The sequence below is a fragment of the Hipposideros armiger genome, unplaced genomic scaffold (assembly GCF_001890085.2).
Source record: "Hipposideros armiger isolate ML-2016 unplaced genomic scaffold, ASM189008v1 scaffold_259, whole genome shotgun sequence".
In the NCBI taxonomy this organism is placed as follows: domain Eukaryota; kingdom Metazoa; phylum Chordata; class Mammalia; order Chiroptera; family Hipposideridae; genus Hipposideros; species Hipposideros armiger.
In genome coordinates, this window is record NW_017731609.1 from 941774 (window position 1) to 947131 (window position 5358).

Genomic DNA, 5358 nt, shown 5'->3' on the forward strand with positions numbered 1-5358 from the left:
TAAGTTATAGCACCGGTTAGTCCTTGCAGGACTAGAGAGCGTTTCTCAGGAGGGTGCATATGCTTTAAATCCATATTGAATATATGGTGTTGTTTGTTCCATAGCCAGGATTCCTGGGTCCAGAAATCCAAAGGCAGAAATAAGTGGTGCCACTCACTACTACTGCCAGGGATCTACTAGCAAACTTTTTGCTTCCCGTCCCTGTGATCTGGGCACTGCATGTCTTAGTTGCCAAGGGAAAAATGCTTCCATCAGGAGAAACAACAATGAATCATTGAACTAGACGTTAAGACTGACACTCAATCACTTTGGATTCCTTATAACTACTACAACAGGCAAAAAAACCAAACCAAACCAAACCAAAACAAAACAAAAAAACCCCCAAAAAACAAAACCAAAAACAAAACAAAACAAAAAAACCCCCAGCAATTGGCAGTACTGGATGGAGTTATTGATCATGATTACCAAGAGAAAGCTTGGTTGCTACTGTGTTATGGAGGTAAGACTATGTCTGGGATTTTAGGGATCCCTTAGGGCATCTCTTAGTAGTCCCATGTCCTGTCACTTGAAGTCAATGGAAAACTAAATGGCCCAATTTAGGCAGGGCTTTTCATTGCCCAGACCCTTTAGGAATAAAGTTTGGGTTACTCCATGAGGCAAAGAACCATAATCAGCTGAGGTTCTTTCTGAGGGCAAAATGGATATGGAATGAGTCATAAAAAAAGGTGATTATAAATACAAGTTGTGACCACTTGACCAGTTGCAAAATGAAGAATTGTATTTTGTTATAAAAATGTTTGTACACTTGACACAATATTTTTATTTTGCTCCCTCGTTTCCCGTGTTACCTAGCATAAGATATACTGGTCATAGTTAACTTTATATCACAGTATTTAAGTTATAGAAAAGCAAAGGAGAAAAATGAACACGTAGGGACTTCCCATTTTTTCCTGAGGAAAGAGTTAATACGTCTTGGTTATATACTGGATAGTTGTGTCTTGTTAGACAAAAGCATGCCTTTGTTATTGTCCTTATTTGGAAGTGAAGTATGATTTAAGGAGATGGGTATAGGTGCCAAGTTGACAAGGGATGGACTGTGATGGTCTATAACCCTAGCCATTCAATCAAACACTAATCAAGGTGTTGCTGTGAAGGTAATTTGTAGAGGTCATTAAGGTCTACGTCAGTTGAGGGAAATTATCCTAGATAATCTGGGTGGGCTTGATTCAAACAGCTGAAAGGCTTTAAAATCAGTACTGTGGCTTCCCAGAGCAAGACATTCTGCCTGTGGGCAGCAACTGCAGCTTGTGCCCCCGAGTTCTAGCCTATCCTTACTGACTGCCTGCCCTATGGTTTTCAGGCATGGTTTGCCAGCCTCCACAATTAGGTAAGTCAATTCCTGACAATAAATCTCTTAATATAAATCTCCTACTGGTTCTGTTTCTCTGGTTGTACACTGATTGATACAGCCATTTAAAAAGCAGATACCTTTGGGCAATAGGCAAGTAATATATTAAAGTTTCTATTAAACATTAACACTGACATACCACCATTTTGTTAGATTATTTTCTAAGGGACAGACAGCTGAGTACAGAGCTCTGAGGAAAATGACACACAGATGAGGGAGCAATTGGGAATTGCTGACCTCTTAAAATGGGAGTGGTAATAATAAATTCTAGACAGCCAGGACAACTACAAGAAGGTAAAAATTATCTAATTAAGAAAGGAAAAATTAGGATTGAAGAAGACTTGTGTACTCAGTAGCAAAGACAGAATTTATAGTTTCACCAAGAAGCTGCCCTGGATATGAGCCCATGGTAGAATTCTGTGATTATAAGAATGAAGTCTAAAAGATACATCAGTTAGGTAGAGCTGCTACTGTGACCCTGTCTTCCTGGCTTTCTACTTTCTTGGCTTTTTTTGTGGTTTTTTTTGTTTTGCTTTTTTTTTCTCATTCTTTTGTTTTTCTCATTATTATTATTGTTATTGTCAATAGCTAAATTTTAAAAAAAACTCAACAGGACTAGCAACTAAGGTAAGAGAATTAAAAAAAATTTATTGGAGAACAGCCATGGTCATTGGTTACACATTGCTTTCATGCTACAATGGCAATAGTTGACATTTTTAAGGAGGGCACAGCTCACAGTGGCCCATGCAGGGATTGAACCGGCAACCTTGGTGTTATCAGTACCACGTTCTTACCAACTGAGCTAACTGGTCACCCCAAGGTTTGAGAATTTTAAAACTATTTTATCTCATTTAATACACTCAGTGATCCTATGAGATAGTCATTATTCCACTGTGGATTAAAGAGTATAAACCAATTGCCAAAGGCAATTGTTTAAGCCAATTGCTTGAGGATGCCTGTGTGGTATTAGGTCTAATATACTGATTCTGTTCTCTCTATAAAGCTTGGGCTCTCAACCATTTCATTATAGTGCCTGTTCAGAAGAATAAAGTTCATGGAAACAACTTAAATGTTCATTGATGGCATAAATACATAGATGGATTTTGAGGTCATTATGCTAAGTGAATTAAGTGAGACACAGAAAGAAAAATACTGTATAATTTCATTGATACATAGAATATTAACAAAACAAAACAAAACAAAACCTCATAGAAACAGAGAAAGATTAGTGGTTGCCAGAGGCAGATATTGAGAAGTGGGGAGAATGGATGAAGGCGGTCAAAAAGTACAAACTTCCAGTTATTAGATAAATAAGTTTGGCTGGGAATATGTGCAATATGGTGACCATAGTTAACAATACTGAATTGTATATTTGAAAGTTATTAAGAAAGTAAATCTTAAAAGTTTTCATTACAATAGAAAAAAATGTAACCATGTGAGGTGATGGATATTAACTAAACTTATTATGGTAATCACTTCATATTATATGAGTATACATATTGGGGTGCCATAAAATGTATACATAACTTGTATTCATCTCTTGTTATTGGTATATATTATTACAATTTTAATACAGTTTTTTCCTTTCTTAAAATGAGTATACATTTTTTGGCACCCTCTGTATATCAAATCATTATGTGGTACACCTTAAACATATACAATGTTATATGTCAATTATATCTCAACAAAATTGGCAAAAATAGCTATTATTCATACCTAACTAAATTGTTATTTTTAAAATAAAAAACATTTTATAATTAAAAATTAGTCATCTGATAGTTGATCGTTTATTTTTACCATTTTTTGCTTGATCTAGTAAATGATACTGGGTTGTTTTTTTATATGTGCCATTGGGACCACATGAGTGGACTTTTCAAAAGCTCTCAAGCATTCTATGTTACCCAAATATTTTATTAAAAATTATAATCTTGCGCTTGAAAATTTTAAATTAATTCATCTCACTCCATTCAAGTCAGCCTAGGTTTAAATTATAGCACTTACACATGTGATCCTGAATTTCCCTACACCCCACTTGTCTTATCTATGACAGAAATTCAAATAATTCATCCTTTGGATTTGTCTTAAGGATAATACTTACAAATACCTTAACACAGTGCTTAGCACATACAAAATATTTAATAATTTTTTTTAACTAAATGGTTCTTTTTCTCCTCTTTCCCATTGTTATTTCTTTTTCTCCTTCTTTTCTTTCATAGTTCATTGACTACCTTCTATTATCTTCTATTCTATAAGCCTTTTATTCCTCATCTGTTGGGTTTCATTTTGTTTATTTGTTTGTTTTCATTTCTTATGCCACCAATCATTTACTGAATGCTTCTTACATGCTTCTCATTGTGATAACCCCTACTGAGAAAAAAAAAAAGAATCATCTCTAACTTTGTGTATATTATCTTTGAATGGAGGTGACAGATATTAATCCAATAATTGTGCAAACATGTAAAATTGCTACTGTGTCTAGAGATATGAGAGGTACAAGCATGCTCTGAAAACACATAATAGGGAAAACTAACCTAGTAAAAATATTTAAGCAGGCTTTTGTGAGCAAAGTATCCTTGATCTGAGTACTGAAAGATACATTATAGTTAAGTAGGTGAAGATTCAAAAACAGAACATCCAAGTAAAGACAATAAAATGAGTACAACACCATGGGAAAAAGAGCATGTGTAATGTTAAGGATCAAAGGAAAAGCTAACATAACTAGAGCCCAGAGGGTAAGGAATTATATGGAGAGAGTCTAGAGAGGGTATCATTACCACCTTGAAAAGTTTGTTTTGTCCCAAGGATAATGGGAGGCTAAAATAGTAACATGGATGGTTTTTTGTTTTTTGTGTGTTTTTTCAAAAGGTGCACATGTTAAAAATTCTTATTGTCATTATGGTTTGAAGGGGAACTAGAGTGAATGCAGATAGACTGCTGATAAGCCTATTCTAGCCATCTTTGAAAAAGCATTGGAAGTGTTGTCTAGAGTAGTGGAGTACAGGTGGTGAGAACAGTGTAAGAAAAAAAAATCAATGAGATTTGCTGATGAACTTAGCAAAGGAAGGTATCAAAGATGACTCAATATTTCTGTCTTGGGTAATAACATAAGAGGGTGTTTAGGAGAAGCATGGAGTTGTGGGGGAGAGTTGAAGGGGAAACAAATGAGTTCTAGTTGGAGAATTTTAGTTTTAGATGATTTTGAGTATCCAAAAGACAATGTCTAAATGGCAGTTGAATATATGGGCCCAGAAATCAGAAGATAAGTGGGTTGGAGCTGTATATTTGTAGGTAATCTATAAATATGTTGCCATTCAAACTGCAAATATGCTTGAAATCAATACAAAAGACAAAATACAGTGAGAAAAAGAGAATCCTGGGGATCAGCATTTCACGTCCAAGATAGATGAGGCTGATCCTGAAAAGAAGACAAAAATGAGCAGCAGAAAGGTCGGAAGTAAAACCTAGAGATGGTAGGCTCTAAATGCAAAAGGAAGTGAAATTAAAAAAGAAAGAAAGAAAGAAAGTAGTCAAAACTTTGAATGCGGCTGAGAGGACTTCTACAAAATGACTGGAAATCTCTCTGAGATTCTGTTATTAGGATATCCATGTTAACTTTAATGAAAACTATTTCAATGGCTCATAATGTAAAAAAAAACAAAACAAAAACAAAACACCCATATTAAAATAAAGGAAATAAATAGACACAGTCAAAAATCTTTGAGAAGTTTGGCTATGAAGTGTAGAAAATAAAGAGGGAATTTACCAGAAGGAGGTGAGAAGCCTAGAGATTTTTTGTTACTGTTGATGCTTTATAAAGGAGACATAAGCACATTTAAGCACATTTAGTTCATTTCTTTTTTTTTAAGCTGAGCCATCCTGCTACCTGTTGGCAGCTCAGCGGCTGCTCAGCTCGGGCTGGACTCGAACTGCTGTTGCTCAGAGCTCAAACT